This window comes from Hippopotamus amphibius, chromosome 4, assembly GCF_030028045.1.
Source record: "Hippopotamus amphibius kiboko isolate mHipAmp2 chromosome 4, mHipAmp2.hap2, whole genome shotgun sequence".
NCBI lineage: Eukaryota > Metazoa > Chordata > Mammalia > Artiodactyla > Hippopotamidae > Hippopotamus > Hippopotamus amphibius.
This window is the reverse complement of record NC_080189.1, coordinates 72916908-72941375: the sequence shown is the minus strand read 5'-3', so window position 1 is coordinate 72941375 and position 24468 is coordinate 72916908. Positions and strand designations below refer to the sequence as shown.

General features: G+C 34.1%; 1 protein-coding gene across 1 annotated transcript in view; it reads left to right on the top strand.

Annotated features, from left to right (window-relative positions):
• Window positions 1-24468, top strand: part of TMEM196 (transmembrane protein 196) — a 201066-nt gene that overhangs the window by 122431 nt on the left and 54167 nt on the right. The window lies entirely within an intron of this gene.

Genomic DNA, 24468 nt, shown 5'->3' with positions numbered 1-24468 from the left:
AGAGATCCTAACAGCCAAAGTGAGAACAATTTGAGGAAAAAAATCAATACTATTGTATAATAATGCAAAGTATAAAATAAATATCCATAAGTTTATATTGATGTAAATGAATAATTGAACAAATAAATAGGGAGAAGAGTCATATCTCTTACGCAGAATAATTTCAAAGAATTTATGTAGATATTCCACCCTCAAGAATGAGTATCTATGCCAACCTCAAGGAGTGTAAGTATATTATAGTTGTGATATATAATACAAATATATATGTATGTATATATATGTATATACATATATAATATAGTGCTTATATATTATATACTTATATTTTAACATGTACACATATGTATGATATAGTGCTTTTATATAATATATTTATATATACCATATATGAACTATATGTTATATATATATTTATATGTAATATATGTATAATTTTTAATATATACATATGAGTGCCTATCTCACAATCATTATTCAGAGAATGATAGTAGAGATGGTAGGAGTCATACCTGAACACATAATAAGTAACAGTAATTACTTAATAATAACTGTAAAAGGCACTGTAAAACCACTTTGGCAAACTGTCTGGCAGTATCTATCAAAGCTGAATATTTGTACAACCTATGCCTCAGCAATCCCATTCCTAGGAGGTATGTGTATGTGTGTGTATGGGTGTATCTCTGAAATGAGTACATATTTTACCAAATAACATGTATTAGAATGTTCATAATAGTGCTATTTGTAATAGCCCAAACCTAGAAATCCCCAGATACCTGTCAACAGTGGAGTGGTAAATAAATTGTGATATATTTACATTTTATTGAATAGCATATAGCAATTAGAATGATATAGAACTGCATGCCAAAATATGGATGAATTTCATGAATACAATGTTAAGTTAAAGAAGTCAAATACAAAAGAGTATAATATGATTCCCCTGATGTAAAGTACAATTGTAGGCAAAAATGTGTGTTGTTAGAAGTCAGGGTTCTAGAAGATTACTTTCGGAGTTTGGCAGGTTGACTAGTTACTAGAAACGGGCATGGGGGAGCTTCTGAGGCTCTTGATCTGGGTGCTGGTTACATATGTGTTCAATCTGCAAACCCCTATCGGTCTGTACACTTAAGTGCACTTTATCTTTGTATATTACACTACAAAAAAAGTTAAAAACACAGAGGACACTATAATGTCATATAAAGGTCATTGCATTTGTGAAAGCTGTCAGTAACTAGCTGTAAGAGCCTGAGCTACTTCTGAAACAGAATTTACCCACTTACAATATATTACAGGGTTATTGTGAAGATTAAATAAAATTAAAGTATGTGAAAGTGTCACAAAAAACTCAATCAGTATTCACCATGCCTACCTACGTGATAGGCTTTAGACTGCTGAACTGTCAGTATCAGTGATGTGATGAAATGAGTGGTATATTATTCATTTCCAATTAATTCCATATTCTTTATCCAGAGAATGATTATCTCAAACTCAGTCACCAATGGAGTTCTCTTTTTATGAGCTTGTGTTATATGGCATGACTGCCAATTGGACGTGAAATAAGATAAAATTTGCTTTCTCACAGTGTCTGTCAAAGGATGCCAAGGCTATTTTGGGCAGTGTGTCATGGTGAGAGGATTATTATCACTTTCAACATGACTGCTAAGATTGCACCTGAAAACTATTCTTTTTCTTTTGGTTCCTCAGGAGCTTCCAGCAGTAGAGCAAGTCGTGGGAAGCCTAGGGACTATGAAATTCCATGCCTGTTAGAAAAAGAAAAAAGAAAAAAAAAGAAAGATGATGGGTTAAAATACATATAGTTTTGCTTTGTCAGTGAGAATGAACATAATAGCTCATAAATATGGGAAAAGGTATAAATTCTAAAATAAGATAAGAGTAAATTATTACAGTCAAGTGTAAGAAGGTATATCTATGAGTGGTAGGATATAATTTTTTTTAAAGAACAATTTAGGTTAAACATCAGAAAGAAAAGTCTGCTCAGAGTAACAATTCAGCTATGAAACTCTCATTAAATAGAGGAAATGTGAGCCCCATTTCTCAGGACAGCACAAGCAGAAGCTGGCTAAGCAGACAGATGATAAGTTACAAGGAGTAATACTTTGCTGTCGAGAGGTTAGTTTGGTCTAGGATCTCCCCCCATCAAAAGATTATTTATTAAAATATTTATGGATGAATTGGGAGATTGGGATTGATATATATACACTACTATGTATAAAATTGATAATTGGTAAGAACCTCCTGAATATAGCAGGGAACTCTACTCAGTTTTCTGTGCTGACCTAAATGGGAAGGAAATCCAAAAAAGGGGATATATGTATACATATGGGTGATTCACTTTGCTATACAGCAGAAACTGACACAGCAGTGTAAAGCAACTATACTCCAATAAAAAAAAATATTTATGGAGCGTAGATCTTTTAATCTTTTAAAAAATTTTATTGGAGTATAGTTGATTTACAATGTTATATTAGTTTCAGGTGTACAGCAAAATGAATCAGTCATACATACACATATATCCACTTTTTTTAAGATTCTTTTTCCATATAGGCCATTGCAGAGTATTGAGAACAATTCCCTGCGCTATACAGTAGGTCCTTATTAGTTATCTATTTTATATATAGTAGTGTGTATATGGCAATCCCAATCTCCCAATTTATCCCTCCCCAATTTCCTCCCCATAAGTTTAGGTCTAGCATCTTAAATACTGAAATTAGTCTCATTTAAAAATATACTAAGATATGCTTATGTTTGGATATATTTATTTTCGTCTTTATCTTGTTACCAATTGTTTGTCTTTGAGTAGATAAGGAAGATAAAAGATCTGTGTTGTGGAATATGTTAATGTGTCTCTCTTGTGTCATTAAAACTAATGATATTTTTAAAGGTTTGAGCAAACAAAAAAAAGTGAAGGTCTTTCTGTTCTATTCTAAGCTCATAAAACAGTGCCTTGTAGTAAGGCAGTAAATATTTTTTGGATAGATGATGAAAGACTGAACATAGTGGAAAATACACATACCTAAATCAGGCTCAGTATTTAAATAGAAAGTGCACAAATTATTGGGCCATGCCATATCCAATTTTCAGCACCATATTGAATCCTAGGTTCTGTTCAAGTATTTAAGTGCCATGGATTAAGTTCAATCCTTATATATTTGGAAATCAATTATTTAGCCTTTCTTGTTCCTTAAATCTCTTCAAAGGTCAAAAAGTAGTACAGTATCGGATTTCCTATGTAGAAATAAAAGTATAATAGGAATTTCCGATTCTACTAAGCTCCGCTTACCAAATCTTTTTATAAATATCGTTGTTTACATAGAAAAATAAACAAAACCATACTAGGTGAAATGGACAAGTTACGATTTTGCTGGGATACCTCATGGAGAAAATCTGTTTTGCCAGGGTTTTTCTAAATCTCCTTTTGTAAGCAAATGTCATACATACAATGCAAGTATCATGGTAAGACTCTAAGACCAATTAATACCTTATGGGACTCAAGAAATGGAGCAAAAGCCTCCCTTGATGCAACATCCATACTGATTTATTCCAATGAGGCCTACATCTGCAAATTAGCTGCAGTTTGAAATATGACGATTAAACTCTTTAAAATTCACTATCACCTTCCAATTTCATCTCTTTCCTGATGTAGATAAATTTTAAAAATAAAGATATAAGGATCAAAAAAAAATACCTTATGGGACAATTATATTCTCATAAAAGAAGCGTTAGTTCACCCTTTTGCTGTCTTCTGGTTTATAAATTGTCTATTCATAAAATAGATGTAAGCATTCCCCTCAAAACTTATATATGAGAAATATCACATTGTTTTAATTCATATACTTTGACTTAAATCACCATTTTTGTTTTGCCCAAGAATTGCTGTATAAGAGTTCAAGAGATCATACACAATTCATAAAGCTGAAAAATGATTTTGTCCTTGATTCACGGTGGTCCACGCTGAGAAGGTCATTATCCAAATCAACCCTTCCCAACCAAGGGTTCCATAAAAGTTAAGTCCGAAACTCTAAATATTTCACTGAATGTAATGATTTAACTTCTTTTCCTTTGCTCCAAGAATGAGACTACCTATAATTCATCCCTGGGAGCACTGACAAACTATTCATTTCCTGTTGAGTTTAACGTTCTTCTAGAACCTTGGTTGGGAAAGGGTGATCTAAATTCATGTGATCCATTTTAAGCCTATTCCTTGACTACTTACAACACACATTCATCTCCTCTCAACCACTGGGACTTTTTAACATTTCCAAGGCCCCTGTACCAGTAATCACATCAGATCTCTTTCTACCTCCCAGGCCCCTTAATGAGCTTAAGGACCAGATTTCATAACTCAGAGAGAAATTACCTCCTTCACTATTCTTAATCCTCAAAATCCAGTCTTCCCCAACCACTGTTCAACCCTTCCAAGAATTCTCCAATTTTCCCCTATCAAAACAAAGTCTCTTGGTTCTTTCTTGGAGCAAAAGAAGTCTTAAGATCAACTTGCTCTTTTGAAAGAGGAAATAGAGATTACCTCTTCTTTCTTGGAGAACCTGAGAAGCAATAGAGCAAGATAGCTTCTCAGTCTGTTTAGACATGAACAGCTGAACTGGCTTCATGCTCTTAACTGTTCCTTCCTGAGGTACAGTATTTCTTAAGCTTCACCACCTTCTTCAAGTCATGGCACATAGAGAACATTATGGGAGATGTATGGCCTGTTGGAGAAAGATGGAGAGAATTTGGGTACATCTCTATGGGATTTTATTTTAAAAAATCATTACATTTCCTTCATACAGCATAATTATGGTAAAAATCTATTTAAAGTATTAGGGAAAATATTACATTTTGAATTTGTATAAAATTTCTAGATATACTCTAACAAAAACTTTGTGGGAAATAATACTATATCAAGGTTTTTTTTTTACCATGAAATGGCTACATAATCCCTGATTTTGCTAAAATTAAAATTCTTGACAAGAAATTTTATTTGGATCAGTAGTTGGTAATAATTTTTTTATTTTGTTTTTATTTTTATGTGCTTCTAATACATTTTGTATTGAAGTATAATTGACTTACAATATTATATTAGTTTCAGGTGTACAACTTGGTGAATTGATATTTTTACAGATTGTACTCCATGTAAAGTTATCATAAAATATTGGCTATATTCCCTATATACTATACATTACATCCCTATATCTTATATATTGAAAAGATATATGCACCCCAATGTTTATAGTAGCATGATTTACAATAGCCAAGATATGGAAGCAACGTAACTGTTCATCGATAGATGAATGGATAAAGAAGATGTGGTATACATGTATACACACAAAATGGAATATTAGCCATGAAAAAAGAATGAAATTTTGCCATTTGCAACAGCATGGATGGAATTAGAGTGTATTATGCTTAGTGAAATAAGTCAGAGAGTGAAAGACAAATACTGTTTGTTTTCACTTATGTGTGAAATCCCAAAAAATAAAACAAATGAATATAACAAAACAGAAGCAGACTCACAGATACAGAGAACATACTAGCAGTTACCAGAGGGGAGAGGGTGGCAGGAAGGGAATTAAGAGGTACAAAGTACTAGATATAAAATAAGGCAGATAATAATTTTAAATCACTATAAATCATCATAAATAACATTTGGAATGTAAAAATTCTATCAGCAATTTTTGTGTAATTTACAAATGTACTTTTGAAATTTATTATATTAATATGAATGCTCTTCAAATTCAAGTAGATTTTCTTATATCAAGTATTTCCTAATAACCATCTGTAATTGCAAAACTGCTTGCACCTGGCTTACATGGCCCAAGACCCACAAAAGGAATTTTCCAGTGAACACAAAGACACTACTACCTAAAGCTGCACCCTTCAGAAGCCTCCACTTGGCCACCATTCGTTTTCCCTGACTCTGTCACCTTGTACTACTTCACTGATCCTTAGGAACCTGGAGTGAGGGTTCCTCCATGAGCCGCTTTATCCAGGGAATATGTTTACACCTGGCTAATTAAGTCGATGTCCAAAAGATAGAGCACCTCCTTGGCAAGGCTCACTATCACATACCATACCAGCTAATACTAGATGGTAGTAAATACTCTGTTGCCTGCAGTGATTGCAGATTCACCCAGTAGTGAGAAGTATCCAGCAGTGGGTATGGGGAGGTGATGAGGGTAAGGAGGAAGGGCTCCATCCACCCAACACACCACCCTACCAAGCACTCTAAAGACTGAGAAGACAGATATTTCCTGGCACATATGTAATACAGTTTACCATGCTGCCAAGTGGTGAAATACCATTACCAACCTCTGACTTAGGCAACTTTACAGGAGTCGCTTTTCCTAATTGTCTCCTCTTTAGTTCCTTGGCCTGGTTTCAGTTTCTCAGTCCAGCACTATAAAGTAAGATTGTAGTTGAATGTTCTACTTTTTAAAAAAAATTCAGATTTCTCCCTTGTATGATATTGTCAGAATGTACTTCTCACCACCTCCAACACTACCTTTCTAATTCAAGCTTTTATTTCCGATTGCAATAGACTCCAGCTGCTTCCATCCTTACCCCATCCCTCAGCGGATTGTATTTGGAGTCAGCAGATTAGGAAATTGATTTTATTAAAATGTAAGTCATATCATGTCACTTCTTTTCTCAAAAACCCTCAATCTATCCATTTAGAATTAAATACAAAATATTACCACGATCAGGCAGGCTTAAATAATCTAGTCCCTGGCTACTTCTTCAACTTCATTTCCAACCACTTTCCCCCTAACTCACTAGGTGTTAGTCATTCTAAAAACACTTTATGCTTTTTTCTTCCCTTTGTCTGCTACGCTTTTTCTTCAGTTCTTCCTTGAGTTCCCATGCTCACTTTATTCAGGTATCTCTGATCATGTGTCACCTACTGGACACTAATTAAACTACCCACTTATCACTTCATTCCCATAACTTGGAATTAATTTACTTTGTTGTCTGAAATTATGTCATGTAATTATTTGTTGACTTTGTTGTTTGAATCCCTCACAGAATGTAAACTGTTTTACGGCAGATATTCTGTCTTATTTATGAGATATCCTCAGTGGCTAAAATACTGCCTGGTACATAGTAAGCACTCCATAAATATTAGCTATTATTCATCTCATGAATCAGTATTTCCTGTCCTTTTGCTCAGAAAATGTTTCCAGAGTCTGACCCCATATATAGAACCCCAAGTCAAGATCCAGTGTGGGGGAGAGGGTAAACAAATGAGAATAGTTCAGAATAAAATTTAATTTAAGCAGACTTTTAAAAATATTATGTAATATCTCTCTTCCTAACTCAAGGCCCTCAAAATAAAGTCTGACCTACTTCTTTAAATCTTCTTCTCTTATAAAAGAAGTCAATGCTATTGTGACTGTCCAGCCAATCAATAAACCTAAAATTCTGTTACTGTTGGCTATGTACAGAGTTCTGAACTAAGAACCATTCCTAAGATATCAGGGAAATGTAAAAAGCTACTTTTATTCCTCGAGATTTTTCTAACTGAAGATACAGGAAGTGAAGTAAAATAGTAATTTTATTGGTGTCTAAATGGCCTGAAAAATGAACAGACCTTTCGATGTTTCTCATTTATTGCCAATAATTGGCATGTTTGCTAAGAGAATATAATGTTGACGGAGCAGAAAGGGTTCCCGTTGAAATCTCAGGAACTTTATGCTTACTCGACCCTGGTGGCACATGATCTACTACAGTTACGGCCCATCACTGGAGGAATAAACTCTTTCATATTACTGGATTTTTCATATTCCCTTATCTTTCCGTAGGGCAGCGGAATACATTTTTTTTTAAAGCTGTAAAGATTTCTGATGAAAAAAGATCATTTTAAAATTTCCAATTTATTCCCCTGGCTTCTTAAGCTGGGAATATTCAACACAACTTCAGTTTCTAAACATCATTATTAACATAAATTTCTAAATTAAGGTATCATAAAATGATGTTCTCTGGAGGTTTTGAGATTTATATGCATTTTCCCACCCATGTTAAATGACCCCAGACTGCTGTGCTTTTTAGTTCCTGTTTCTTATTGTGTGACTTTTTCTGATTAAAAATTAATACAAGTTTTTGTTCCCAAATTGAAAAGTACAGGAAGCATAAAGGAGAAAATAATAAACATCTAAAACAAAGTACTAATAAAATGATTATGTAATTCCTTACAGTGTTCTTTATATTCATACTTTTAAAGAAAATAAGGATTGTTTTGCTTACTTATGATTTTTAAAATATGGTTTCAAATTGTATTCATAGCTAAATAATATATGATTTTAAAATATAATTTTAACACTGAATTATTCTATCATAACTTTATAATTCTTTATTTCTCTATAGCCTTTAATTGGAAAACTAGGTTGATTTTAGCTTTTCCTACAATTACACTGTTGGTAACACTCTTACATGTAAATCCTTTTGGTCATCAATGAGTATTTTATTAGAGTAAAAATGCAAAGGTTATTATTGAGTCAAAGTGTATAAGCATTTTCAAAACTCTTGATATGCATTGCTAAATATCTTTTTAAAATATTGTAACTATTTAAATTTCCACAGTATTTATGAGAATAATCATTTAACTTTACCCCAGTAACATTAATTATTATTTTAAAAGAATTTTTGCCAGTCCAATAAGAGAATTAACAACCAATTACACGTTTTGTTTGCTGTTGAGTCTGAACATTTTTTAACATGTTAACTGGCCATCTGTAATATTTTGTTTGGGTGTGAAAACTGTTCACACACTGTGACCTTTTCTATCAGGTTGTTTTTTTATTTTTTTTGTTTGAAATAGCTATTTATATGTGAAGACTAAAACTTTATCATAAATATTTCACATTTTTTCCAAGTAATTGTTTTAATTTTATCTTCAATGAATCAGTGAAGGAATCAAAGAGAGGCAGTCCCCATGCTGATCTGATTTTTTTGTAATTAAATATAAGTAGTTAAAGAAGTTGAAGTGGATAGTCTTGGAAAAATAACATCTTATTTCTATGTTTCATCAATTCTTTTTTCTTTAATTTTTCACATATTTGTTAAACATTTATTATTTGTTCAGTAAGTTTACAAGTTAGTGTCAACTCAAAAAACAGGAAACAAACATTGACATAGTAAAATATACACCCAAATCTCTAGACTATATAAAATGAGGTGCTGGCCACTCTAGTTGTAAGATACGTGAAGTGGACAGGTTTCTCTTAAAACCAAAATTGCGATTATAACTACAAACTCCTCATTTGGGAGAAAAGAAAAAGATAAAAACTATTGTCTTTTGTCTGCCCAGGAGCTACTGAGATAGCCATATCTTTTGAGGGAAATATGAAAACCTAAATGTGGGGCATACACATGATGATAAAGCTTTGAGTGACAGGAATCTTGAAATAGCAGAAAAGCAAAAGGCATAAATGAGCAGAGGCTTGTTAAAAATGCCAAAGACAATAAAAATGAAATTTTTAGAAATGTTCAGAACAAGAAGAATGAGGCCAGAGTAGACCCACTGCCTGGGGGGATATGACATGCATAATTCTGGAAGGAACAGCTAATGCCTGGGATGACAGAAGATTCAAAAAAGGTCTCTACAGGAAAGAATGAAGCACCAAAGATAACAAGATGAAATTAGATAGTGATAAAGAAGTCAACTTGACATATGTTACAAAAAATCAATTGAGTAAGTGTGAGATTGGGGAAACAGGACTGTCTACAGGAAAATTATTCTGGGTTTTCACTGGTTGATAACTCAGTATGAATTGGTCATTCAGAGTGCATCCAAAAATGGCCACAATCATTATTGGGCACATTTACAAAAATACAAAATTACAGAGCTAATTATCCTCTAGTATTGGGCCCTTATCAGAACACACCTGTTATACTTTACACAGTTATAAGTGTTTTTACTTTAGAGAAACAGGGACACGTTAGATGCACTAGTATCAATGACCTGGACCATTTTGCATCATCTTAAAGGGACTGAGAAGTTTCTTCTGTACATGTTGAACACGACATAAGGCATGAAATTTGTAAACTATTTGAACGACTGTGATAACAAAAATAGGTTTTGCTTGTTTGCGGTTGTTCCAGAAGATAGAACTGAGAGCAGTGGATGGAATTCACAAAAAATCTAGATGTTGGTCTAATAGTCAGCCTATTTTTTTTTAACGCAGTGTGTTCCGAGTCACTGGAAGATTTGAAGAAGAGGTCAGGAATGTGGTAGGAAGGATTTAAATATAGCATGAAATCTAACAAGAGGGATTCTCATGCCCCTATCAACTCATTCTATGCTAACCTATTTTTCATATTTGTTAATGTAACCTCATAGCTTGTTCTCATCAGTTTGTCTCTGAAATAATTATGTAAATAGTCGCTTAGTTAATAAATGGATTACAAAATGATTTAAAATATCTTAGCACTCATTTTTTAGAGTGTTTAAGAGAATTTCAGAAATCAGAAATAGTTATGAAAACTGTCTCTTTCTGGCAGCACAAATTGGGCAGAACATTGCATTTCACTGAATCTCAGTAGTCAAGCAGCTGGTTCTTTTTATGGTAGAAAGCAAGTCTCTGCAGATATTATTATCCCTGGTTTATTGATTAGGACAGTTGATTGATGGTTTTGTTTATTTCTTCTACGTGTTTGCTGATTCTCTACTTGGTCTATCAACTGGGTATTTAAAATCTCCAAATATGATTGAATTTTCCATTTCTCTTTTAAATTCTATCAATTTGTCTCATATGTTTTGACTATCTTATTGGGATTGGGTTTTTTTTTTTTCCAGCTCTTGATTGGTGTATAATTGCTTTATACTGTTGTGCCAGTTTCTGCTGTACAACAAAGTGAATCAGCTGTATTTATACATATAGCCCCTCCCTCTTGAGCCTCCCTCCAGCCCTCCATATCCCACCTCTCTAGGCCATCATCAATCATTGAGTTGATCTCCCTGTGTTATGTAGCAGCTTCCCACTAGCTATTTTACATTTGGTAGTGTATATATGTTAATGCTACTCACTCACTTTGTCCTAGCTTCCCCTTCTCCCTCATGTCCTCAAGTCCCTTACCTACATCTGTGTCTTTACTCTTGGCCTGCCACTGGGTTCATCAGTGCTGTTATTTTAGATTCCATATATATGCGTTAGCATAAGGTATTTGTTTTTCTCTTTCTGGAATACTTCACTCTGTTATGACAGACTCTAGGTCCATCCACCTCACTACAAATATCTCAATTTCATTCTTTTTATGGTTGAGTAATATCCCATTGTATATATGTGCCACATCTTCTTTGTCCATTCATCTGTTGATGGGCACTTAGGTTGCTTCCATATCCTGGCTATTGCAAATAGTGCTGCAATGAACATTGTGGTACATGTATCTTTTTGACTTATGGTTTTCTCAGGGTATATGCCCAGTAGTGGGACTGTTGGGTCATGTGGTAGTTCTATTTTTAGTTTTTTAAGAAACCTCCATACACTTCTCCATAGTGGCTGTACCAGTTTACATTCCCAGAAGCAGTGCAGTAGGGTTCCCTTTTCTCCATACCCTACCCAGCATTTTTTGTTTCTAGATTTTTTTGATGATGGCCATTCTAATCAGTGTGAGGTGCTACCTCATCATGGTTGGATTTACATTGCTCTAATGATTACTGATGTTGAGCATCTTTTCATGTGTTTGTTAGCTATCTGTATGTCTTGTTTGGAGAAATGCATATTTAGGTCTTCTGCCCATTTTTGGATTGAGTTTTTTCTTTTTTTGATACTGACCTGCATGAGCTGCTTGTACATTTTGGAGATAAATCCTTTGTCACTTGCTTCACTGGAGAATATTTTCTCCCATTCTGAGGATTGTCTTCTTATTTATGGTTTCTTTTGCTGTGCAAAAGCTTTTGTTTCATTAGGTCCCATTTATTTATTTTTGTTTTTATTTCCATTATTCTAGGAGGTGGGTCAGAAAGGATCTTGCTTTGATTTATGTCATAGAATGTTCTGCCTATATTTTCCTCTAGGAGTTTTATAGTATCTGGCCTTACATTTAGGTCTTTAATCCGTCTTGAGTTTATTTTTGTGTATGATGTTAGGAAATATTCTAATTTCATTCTTTTACATGTAGCTGTCCAATTTTTCCAGCACCACTTATTGAAGAGGCTTTCCTTTCTCCATTGTATATTCTTGCCTCCTTTGTCAAAGATAAGATGTCCATAGGTACATGGGTTTATCTCTGGGCTGTCTAACCTGTTCCATTGATCTGTATGTCTGTTTTTGTGCCAGTACAATACTGTCTTGATCACTGTAGCCTTGTAGTATAGTTTGAAATCAGGAAGCCTGATTCCTCCAGCTCTGTTTTTCCTTCTCAAAATTGCTTTGGCTATTCATGGTCTTTTGTGTTTCCATACAAATTGTAAAATTTCTTGTTCTAGTTCTGTGAAAAATGCCATTGGTAATTTGATAGGGATTGTGTTGAATCTGTAGATTGCTTTGTGTAGTATAGTCATTTTCACAATGTTGATTTCTCCAGTCCAAGAACATGTTATGTCCCTCCATCTGTTTGTATCATCTTTGATTTCTTTCATCAGTGTCTTATAGTTTTCTGCACACAGGTCTTTTGACTCCTTAGGTAGATTTATTCCTAGGTATTTTATTCTTTTTGTTGCAGTGGTAAATAGGAGTGTTTCCTTAATTTCTCATTCTGATTTTTCATTGTTAGTGTATAGGAATGCAAGAGATTTCTGCGCATTAATTTTGTATCCTGCTACTTTACTAAATTCATTGATTAGCACTAGGAGTTTTCTGGTAGCATCTTCAGGGTTTTCTATATATAATATCATGTCATCTGCAAAAAGTGACAGTTTTACTTCTTTTCCAATTTGGATTCCTTTTATTTCCTTTTCTTCTCTGATTGCTGTGGCTAAAACTATTCAAAACTATTTTGAATAATAGTGCTGAGATTGGGCACCCTTGTCTTGTTCCTGTTCTTAGAGGGAATGCTTTCAGTTTATCACCATTGAGAATGATGTTGTCTGTGTGTTTATCATATATGGCTCTTATTATGTTGAGATAGTTTCCTTCTGTGTCCACTTTCTGGTGAATTTTTATCATAAATGGATGTTGAATTTTGTCAAAAGCTTTTTCTGCATCTATTGAAATGATCATATATGATTTTTACCCTTCAATTTGTTAATATGGTGTATCACATTGATTGATTTGTGTATATTGAAGAATCCTTGCATTTCAGGGATAAACCCCACTTGATCATGGTGTATGATCTTTTTAATGTGCTGTTGGATCCTGTTTGCTAGTATTTTGTTGAGGATTTTTGCATCTATATTCATGAATGTTATTGGACTGTAATTTTCTTTTTTTCTGATGTCTTTGTCTGGTTTTGATATCAGGGTGATGGTGGCCTCATAGAATGAGTTTGGGAGTGTTCCTCCTTCTGCAATATTTTGGAAGAGTTTGAGAAGGATAGGGGTTAGCTCTTCTCTAAATGTTTGATAGAATTCGCCTGTGAAGCCATCTGGCCCTGGGCTTTTGTTTGTTGGAAGATTATTAATCACAGTGTCAATTTCAGTGCTTGTGATTGGTCTATTCTTATTTTCTATTTCTTCATGGTTCAGTCTTGGAAGATTGTACTTTTCTAAGAATTTATCCATTTCTGCCACGTTGTCCAATTTATTGGCATATAGTTCCTTATAGCAGTCTCTCGTGATCCTTTGTATTTCTGCAGTGTCAGTTGTTACTTCTCCTTTTTCATTTCTAATTCTGTTGATTTGCATCTTCCCCCTTTTTTTCCTGTTGATTCTGGCTAATGGTTTATCAATTTTGTTTATCTTCTCAAAGAACCAGTTTTTAGTTTTATTGATCTTTGCTACTTGTTCCTTCCTTTCTTTTTCATTTATTTCTGATCTGATCTTTATGATTTCTTTCTTTCTGCTCACTTTGAGGTTTTTTTGTTCTTCTTTCTCTAATTGTTTTAGATGCAAGGTTAGGTTGTTTATTCGAGATTTTTCTTGTTTCTTGAGGTAGGACTGTACTGCTATAAACTTCCCTCTTAGAACTGCTTCTGCTGCATCCCATAGCTTTTGGGTCATTGTGTTTTTGTTGTCATTTGTTTCTAGGTATTTTTTGATTTCCTTTTTGATTTCTTCAGTGATCTTTTGGTTGTTTAATAGCATATTATTTAGCCTCCATGTGTTTATATTTTTTACAGTTTTTTTTTCCTGTAATTGATATCTGGTCTCCTGGAGTTGTGGTTGGAAAAGATGCTTGATATGATTTCAATATTCTTAAATTTACCAAGGCTTAATTTGTGACCAAAGATGTGATCTATCCTGGAGAATGTTCCATGTGCACTTGGGAAGAAAGAGTATTCTGTAGTTTTTGGATGGAATGTCCTATAAATATCAATTAAGTTCATCCAGTCTGATATGTCACTTAAAGCTTGTGTTTCTATATTTACTTTTTGTTTGGATGTTCTGTCCATTGGTGTAAGTGGGGTGTTAAAATCTCCTACTATTATTGTGTTACTGTCAATTTCCCCTTTTAAGGTTGTTAGCATTTGCCTTATGTATTGAGGTGCTCCTATGTTTGGTGCATATATATTTACAATTGTTCTATGTTCTTCTTGGATTGATTCTTTGATCATTATGTCGTGTCCTTCCTGTCTCTTATGATAGTCTTTATTTTAAAGTCTAATTTGCCTGATATGAGTATTGTTACTTCAGCTTTCTTTTAACTTCCATTTGCATGGAATATCTTTTTCCATCCCCTCACTTTCAGTCTGTATGTGTCCCTCAGTCTGAAGTGGGTCTTTGTAGGCAACATATATAGGGATCTTGTTTTTGTATCCATTCAGGCAGTCTGTGTCTTTTGGTTGGAGCATTCAATCCATTTACATTTCAGGTGATTATTGATATGTATGTTCCTGTTACGATTTTCTTAATTGTTTTGGGGTTGTTCTTGTAGGTCTTTCCCTTCTCTTGTGTTTCCTCCCTAGGGAAGTTCCTTTAGCAGTTGATGTAATGTTGGTTTTCTGGTGCTGAATTCTCTTAACTTTTGCATGTCTGTAAAGCTTTTGATTTCTCCTTCGAATCTGAATGAGATTCTTGCTGGGTAGAATGTTCTTGGCTGTATATTTTTCTCTTTCAAGACTTTAAATGTATCCTGCTACTCCCTTCTGGCCTTCAGAGTTTCTGCAGTAAGGTCAGCTGTCATCCTTATGTGGTTTCCCTTATATATTATTTGTTGCTTTTCTCTTGCTGCTTTTAATATCTTTTCTTTGTGTTTAATTTTCATTAGTTTGATTAATATGTGCATCAGTGTGTTTCTCCTTCAGTTTATTCTGTATGGAACTTTCTGTGCTTCTTGGACTTGATTGACTATTTCCTTTCCCATGTTGGGGAGGTTTTCAACTATAATCTCTTCAAATATTTTCTCAGATCCTGTCTTTTTTTTTCTTCTTCTGGGATGCCTGTTTCGAATGTTGTTGCACTTAATGTTGTTCCCGAGGTCTTTGAGACTCTCCTCCATTCTTTTTATTCTTTTCTCTTTTTTTTTTTTTTTTTTTTTGCTCTGTGGCAGTTATTTCCGCCATTCTATCTTCCAGCTCACTTACTCGTTCTTCTGCCTCAGTTTTTCTGCTCTTGATTCCATCTATAGTATTTTTAATTTCAGTTATTGTTTTGTTCATTACTGTTTATTTGCTCTTTAGTTCTTCTAGGTCCTTGCTAAATGTTTCTTGTATTTTCTCTATTTTGTTTTTGAGATTTTGATCATCTTTACTATCATTACTCTGAATTCTTTTTCAGGCAATTTGCCTATTTCTTCTTCATTTATTTGCTCTTGTGGGTTTTTATCTTGCTCCTTTGCTTGACGATGTTTCTTTTTTTCATTTTGGCTAATTTACAGTATTTGAGGTCTCCTTTTCCTTGGCTGCCTAGTCGTAATTCCTCTTACTTCTGTTCTCTGCCCCCTGTAATGGGTTTGGTCCATGTCTTGAGTAGGCTTCCTGATGAGAGGGACTGGTGCCTGCATTCTGGTGAGTGGATCTGAGTCTTTTCCCTCTGATAAGCAAGTCTGTGTCAGGTGGTATGTTTTGGGGTATCTTTGAGCTTAGTATGATTTTAGATAGTCTTTGTGCTGATGGGTGGGTTTATGTTCCTGCCTTGTTTGTAGTTTGGTGTGAGGCATCTAGAACTGGCAGTTGCAGGCAGTTGGCCGAAGCCGGGTTTTAGACTCCAATAGAGGCCTCCATGAGAGCTCTCTGCCATTAATATTCCCTGTGGTCAGGGATTCTCTAGTGGTCTAGCATCCTGGTCTCGGAGCTCCCTCCCCAGAACCTCAGGCCTGACTTCTTGTTGAGAAATCAATACCCCCAATGGTCACTCATCCCAGTTCTGTAGGAATCTTTATAGTCTTTTCTGGTGTCCAAGGTCTTCTACTAGTCTCCAGGCAGTTTTCAGTGATAATTGTTGTATCTATTGATGTATGCCTGATGCATCGATGGAGAGAGATCAACTCCACATCCCTCTACTCTCTTGCCATCTTTCTCCAGGATATTTTTTACATTTATGATTGTTATGCCTTTTTATTAGTTTATTGCTCTGTAAAAAAAATTATGCCAAAACTTAATGGCTTGAAACAACATCTATTATCTCACAGTTCTGGAAATTGGAAATCTGAGTGCCTCTTTTGCAGGCATGGTGTTGGCTAGTTATGCAGTCATCTCAAGGCTAATATGGTCAAGAATTTGCTTCCAAGTGCACTCATGTTGTTTGCAGGATTCAGCCCCCCCTCCTTTTGTTGGATTGAGAGTGTTAATTCCTCATTGACCATTCCTCTGAGGCTTCCCTCAATTCCTTGTCTTGTGGGGCTCCTAACACATTAGCATGCTTTATTAAAAACACACCATCAGAGAAGGTAATAGAGATGACCATAAGATGGTAGTCAGAGTCTTTCATAACCTAGTTACAGAAGTGATGTCCCATCACTTTTATCAAATGCTATTAGTTAGAAGTAAGTGACTAGATCTAGTCTACATTCAAGGGGAGGGTATTATACAAGGATTTGAGTACCAGTAGGCAGAAATCATTGTGAGACATTGTCAGAAGCTGAGTAGCAGAATCTATTTGTTAATTTAAACTTTTTATCCTTTTATTATGTCCATTCATATCTCTGGTAATAATTTTGTTTTGAAGTATATTTTGTCTTTTATTATTACATCCACTGTTTGCATGGAATATTTTTCCTTCCATTCACTTTCTATCTGGTTTTTTTCTTCAAAATTTGTACAACATATCTTGTGTATATTTGTGTACAACATATGATTGAGTGTGTTGTTTTCCTTCTATTCTTTCTGACGATCTCTGCCTTTTAGTTGTAATTTTTATTTCATTAGTATTATACACTTTATTAATATCATTGAATACTGTTGTGCCATTTTATTTTTTGATTTCTGCTTGGCTCCTCTGTTTTGTTCCTATGTTTCTCTTTTCCTGCCTTTTATTTGTATTTTAAAATATTTTTTAGAATTGAAGTTTCCTATTTGACTTCTTAGGTATATTTCTGTTCTTATTTATGTTTTATTTTCTTTTGGTTACATCAGGAATTACAATACATCCTTAACTTGTCATAATCCACTTAGAGTCAGTTATGTACTGCTTCATTTAAATATGAAAATCATGTAAACATATAGAATTATATTTCCCATCCTTTACAGATAATTTGTTATATATAACAATCTACATACATTATAAACCCCAAAATATGTTATGATTTTGCTTTAAACAGTTAAATGGTTTATAAAGATATAAAGAGGAAAAAGTTAAAAAGAAAAAAGTAAACTTTGTATTAAACCAGATACTGACTATTTCTGGTGTTCCATATTCCTTTCTTAGGACCTGAGTGGCATTTTCCTCAGTTTGAGGAACTTGTGATTTCTTACAGTTCAGGGCTGAAGGACGTGGATTTGTAGTCTACTTTTATCTGAAAATATTTTTATTTTGGATTTATTTTTTTTAATATTTATTTTTTAATTTATTTAGCTGTGCCAGGTCTTAGTTGCAACACGCGGGGTCTTCATTGCTGCTTGTGGATCTTCAGTTGTGGCATGTGAGATCTTTTAGTTGAGGCATATGGCATTTATTTATTTGTTTGTTTGTTTATTTTAGTTGTAGCATGCGGAATCTTTTTTAGTTGCGGCATGCAAACTCTTAGGTGCAGCATGTGGGATCTAGTTCCCTGACCAGGGATTGAAACTGGGCCCCTTGCATTGGATATTTTAGCTGTAAAGAGAATTCTGTTTTGTTCTCTTATTTAAGCACTTAAAATAAGTTATTCCACTGTCTTCTGGTTTTCATGGTTTCTGATGAGAAGTCATTGATTCTGATACATATACCATTTTTTTCTTTTTGTTTTTAAGAGATGCTCTTCATCTTTAGACTTCAAAAACTTAACTTCTCCTTTTTGTGCTTTGCTGTTAGCCTCTTTGTATTTTCTCTGCTTGGTGTTGATTTAGCATCTCAAATATGTGAATTTCTCCCTATCATAGATTCATCAAATTTTGGCCATTATGTTCTGAAATATTTTTCTGTCCAAGCCTATTTCCCCTTCTTCTATTCCAGTTATACCTATATTTGACCATTTGATATCATTTAACGTGTTCCTGCAACACCATTCTTTTAAAAACACTTATATTGTTTATTATAATTATTAGTATTTATTTACTATATTTAAATTAACTTACTCTTCTCTGTCATGTTCATTGAGCTACGTCCTTCCAGTTTTATTTATTTCAAAAATTGTATTTTTTACCTATAGAATTACCATTTTTAAATTGATTTTATCTTGGTTAAAATTTCCCATTTCTTTACTGAAATATTCATTGGTTGAAAAAAGTGTTCTCTTTTAGATCATTGGGGATAATTGTTAAGCACTGTCTTAAAATCTTTATCCATTAGTTCCAACATCTGGTTTATTTTCTGGTCGGACTTGCTTTATTTTTGTCTCTCTTGGCAGAAAATATATTTTATTTTTTGGTTCTTCATATGTTGAATAATTTTTATTATATTTAGGATATTAAGAATATTAAGTTGTAAAGATTCTGGATTCTGTTATTTTTCTTTAGTAAGCATTATATCCTTTGTTTCCAGTGTTAATTTTTCTGCCTGTGCTGGAACCACATAAACTCTGTTCCTTGCATGGCAGCTCTGGTTTCCATGCATGTTTTCAGTCTGTCTGAGACTAAAACTGAGGAAAAAACTATTGTTCACGGTTGCGCATCTATGTACCATTATGATGTGCAGAATTTCTTTGTGTAGATCCAAGTTTCCCTTCTGGTACATTTTAATTCTGTTCCAAGGATATTTCTTTTGATATTTCTTAAGTGATGATCTCATGTCTTCCCTGAGTAAATTTACTAAGTATATTGAATCAGCTTTTGTTGGTCTGACAGATCTGTTTCCCTTATATTTTTAAGGTATCTTTGCTGGGAATATAATTCTAGATTAATAGGTTTTTCTGATTGTTTTTAAGTTTCAATATTTTAAATTGTCATTTTCCATTTCAAATATACAATTTTGCATCTATAAGAATTATATTTTCATTTTTATTACAAATTCAATTTATATCTTTATTAATTTTTTTCTCTCTTCATCTTTAAAATATTTCTAATATTTATAATAGAAGCCTTCAAGTGTTAATGAATTCCATCGTCTCTGAAATCCTAGTTATGGATCACATTTTCCTGGTTCTTCATATTTCAGGTATTAATTGGATAGTATAGATTGTGATCATTACATTGTTGAGTGATAGTTTTTGTCGTTTTCTTTAAGATGTATTAGACTTTAAGTTACTTACCAAACAGACTTGTACTTTAGAAGCCTGTTTTAAAGCATTTTTAGGTCAGATATAGAGTTTCCTTTACTCCATGCATAGTTTAGCCCTACTGCTTATGTGTGCTCTACCTGTTTTTTCCACCAAAGACTGAGTATTCAACAAGAACTCTCATTGGCTATTATGAACCTGAAAAATTTCCCAGACATCTAAGCTTCAGATTTTAGTTCTCTGGTCATTCCATTTCTAGCCTTGTGGAGTTTCACCCCATGATTTTGCAGTTTAGGTTTAACAAAAGACTCAAGGGAGCCCTAGAGAGATTTATGGATCTCTTTCTCTTAAACACTCTCCTCTGTAGTACCCTGTCCTGAAAATACTGGGTACCTCAGCCTCCAAAAACTCTGCTGTTTGTCCCATGAATTCTGTAAGACTACTGTGCTCTGCTTGGTACCCCTCTTCTTGTAACACAGCTTGTTAGATGCCTATAGTCAAAAGACCAGGAGAGAAAACCTTGCTTGTTTTTCTTCTTGCAGGGATTACACCTCTGCACTACCTGTTGTATGGTATCCTAACACTGTTTGTTTGAATATATTGTATATAGTAGGAGAGTAAATCCAGTCCCAATTACTCCATACAGGCTAGGAATATAGATGCTCACACTCTTTGTTAAAAAGTAGATATCAGTATAAAATACAGAATTGGGGTTTTTTACATGCTTAAACGTCATTAATAATCAAAATATATTTCAGATATAAATGGAAAATTGTTATAAATACAATGTGAGTACTATACATTCTCTAATTAATTTTCATAAGCACTGATGTTAGTATTGGATAATGACTTCTAAGCTATTTTATCACTAGAAGACAAAAAAGGCAAAAGATAAATTCAGGTTTAATTATCTCTTCTACTTGAGCTTTAAATAAGAAAAAAAGTCCTCAAAATGTTATTTCCTTTCCCTTTTTTAGCAGAATTACTTTATAAAATCCTAGCTAAGTCTTAGGTACCATCATTTCTAGCCACTCTGACAAGAGTATTGAAATATTAAATAGACTCATAGTGCTTAAAAACTGCGATATGGTTTGTAATAATTTTGAGATTTTTATTTTTCTTAATCTTCTATACTACATTGGTCATTCAGTACAGTTCCTAAGATCACCATACAAATTTAGTTTGTAATAGCTTGAATACTTTAAATCAATTCTCAAAATTAATCAGTTTAAAATTTTGACCTTTTCATTTACTAACCTTATATTAAGACAGGTGGTATTTGTTTACCAGCTCCTGGTTTTCCTTTATCCACATATTAATATTTCTATATATGGCATAGGGAATATAGTGAATACTATTTTAATAACTTTGTATGGTGAAAGATAATTACTAGACTTATTGTGGTGATCTATTCATAATGTAGATAAACATCAAATTACTGTGTTGTATACCTGAAACAAATATAATCTTGTATGTTAACTATACTTTAATAAAAAAATTCTATGAATCTTATTTGGGTAAATGGGTGCACGAAGATCTCAGAACTATCATATACTTATTGGCAGAATTTAGGTCTTTAAAGAAAGCAGTTACGGAGGATTTTTTTTTCTGATTAATAAGTTTAATAAAAATTATTTTGAGATTACCTACACGTTCATATTCACCATGTCATATATAAGCCAGCAGGTGGCAAACTTGAGATTTTTTTATACTATTGCTCTATTGAGGAAGTAAAAGTATTGAACCATACTTCTATCAACAGATCTTATGAATAGCTTTTTTTTAGTATACCATATCATAAGAAAAATTAAACCCTCTAATTGTAGAGCCACTGGTGTTTAGATACCAAATACCAATACTTTACTTGTTTTCCTCTTGATTTATTGTTTTATCCTGTAATTCTTTAATAAATAATTTTGAGAGATAGAGGATGCCAAATGTACCCTTCTTCTTTTTTGCTATGATTTCCATGGTTAAGAGTAAAATTTAGCATTCCTACATTTACTTGGGGGTGGGGATCTTCCCATCATTTTAAAGGGCATGCAAAATATGCTTTTTCTCCTAGAACAAGTAACGTAAGATACTTTTGAAAGTCCTAACAACATTGATCTTCATGTTTTTAAATGTAAAACAGTAATTTGTTTGTGGTAGTGATTGGTTTTATTTTATTCCAGTAAATACTTCTGTTTTGGTGTGACTTATTGGTAGTCATTTATAAGTGAGGATGGATTTAATTTCTTTTTTTTTAATTTTTATTAAAATATAGTCAATTTATAATGCTGTATTACTTTCTGCTGTACAGCACAGTGAATGTTACACGTATACACGTCCACTCTTTTTTAGATACTTTCCCATGTCGGTCATTACAGAGTATTGAGTGGAGTTCCCTGTACTATACAGTAGGTCCTTATTAGTTATCTATTTTATATATAGTAGTGTGTATATGTCAACCCAAATCTTCCAATCTATCCCTCCCCCACCTCTACCCCCTGGTAACCACAAGTTTGTTTTCTACATCTGTAACTCTGTTTCTGTTTTGTAGATAAGTTTATTTGTACCCTTTTTTTAGATTCCACATATAAGTGATATATATGCACATTTATTTTTCAAAAAATGAAGACTGCTTATATTCAAGCATATGATTAGACTTTGGGGTTATAAAAAAACACATTTCTAGCCATTACATTCAGAGATGAAAATTCAATCATAATACATAATTTACACATTTCTTTCTCTCTGGGAAATTCATCCATTTTTAACACTACCTTTAAAAATTAATTTTCCTTCCTATAAATTACACTCATTTTTATATGGTTGTATTAACCAATTTATTTTGACAATTACTATAACTTTCTCTTTCAATGGGGAAGACTTTTAAAAAAGGAAAGCAGCGACTAAAGGCAGACAAAAAGTTAGGCAACATAGATACTTCATTATTTCCACATATAAATTGGATCATTTAAATGACTTTTACAAGATTTAAATAACACAAAATATCCTTCATTAAAGCCAAAAACTATATAAAGAATTCTAATGTTTGGCTGTTTGGTGGACTGAGATTTAAAGAAGTGGAAAGTGAACTCACTAATTATTGAAAATAAATATTTGAGTTGTTCTCCAAATATCACAGTAACTAAAGACTCTTTAAGACTTATTAAGACTCTAATAATTTATAATTCTTCCTTCCTTGCTTTTTTTAAGGGAAGAAGACTCAATTTTTTTAAAACGTGGACTATAAGTATATCATAAGGAAAGTAAATTATACTGTACATTTGAATTTAAACTATGAAACAAACTCTGGAATTCAAGAAATTTAAAACTGGCACTTATAGATTGCATATTACTCAACTTTAGTGTTCTCAGCACTGGGGCTTAAAAACAAAGAAAAAGAAAGAAAAAAAAAGAAGCTTCTAATCAGAGGTAACTGCATTGCTCTAGTCTGCACGCATTCAGAGGTCAAGATGTCCTGGTCTTGTGCAATGTGTTCCAACTCACTCCTCCTTTCTTCTATTTTCCTTTAATCCATCTCCAAGTTCCCCAGAAACCAGTTTTTGAGGAAGATGACCCACAAACACCCTCTCATCCCCCCCAACTCCCTGGGTCTTGCTAATGGAATACCTAGGGATTTTTCATGAAGTAAAATCAGGGACATGAAACCAGGCCGGGATTCAGTGATTCCCAGACTTCTAGAGTCCCATGTGCATCAGACTACAACACAAAAATACCTGAGCCATGGTTGGCCCTTGCTCTAAGAATTCTGATGTGGGCACCCTGTCATAAAAGGTTGTGCAATGAGACAGACTTTTGTTTTTAATAATGCTCTTTCCAATGTAGTACTTAAATATACACATCTCTTGAATTTGAGTTAGAACACGCTATCCCAGGTGTGTGGTCTGGTGATGCTACGCAGAACGTGTAGCCAAGCTGCTAGGGGAGAGCTAGGGTCTGCCTGCTGACCACTTCCTCCTGCAGAAGTGCAGCCCCAGCCAATTGGGTCTTCCCCACCTTCAGACACAGAAGGTGACAGGTTATGGCAGCAGGGAGTGGCCAGCTCCTTAAAGCAGGCTTGAGTTTAACTCTTCTGGAAAGACCCTTGGTGAGGGTCCTTCGGAGTCCTCGTGATTTTAGGAGTCTGTACTTTCTCCATTCCCTGTGCTCTCTCTGCCTTTCTTTACTCACTGCGCTCCCACGTCACCCCGTGTACACGCAGAAGAAAGTTTTACACAGAATGAGCCCCACGTTGACGTAGGCATCACCTCCCCTCCCATCTGGACAGAAGCTCAGAAGGGAGCAAGTTGTAGGGTGGGGGGAGGGATGCGAAGGTAGGGATCGCTTGGATCTCTGTGATAAGGGTCCTGAGGCGGGGCCGATCAAGGGCCAGACGAGTATTGGTTCTGGACCCACAAATAGATCAAGCTTTTCCCTCCTCCATCAACCTCTTAAATCCCAATGAGGTCACTGCAATGAGAGAGAATCAGATCAAGAGAGAGGGGGAGGAAGAGGACGACGACGAGGGAGAAGAAACCCAGACGAAAAAAGGCCATCAGACAAGGTCGCTTTTTCTGGCGACACAGCAACTGCGAGGAGCGTGGTGCTGAATATCATCCGCCCGCTCAGCCTGGGGACC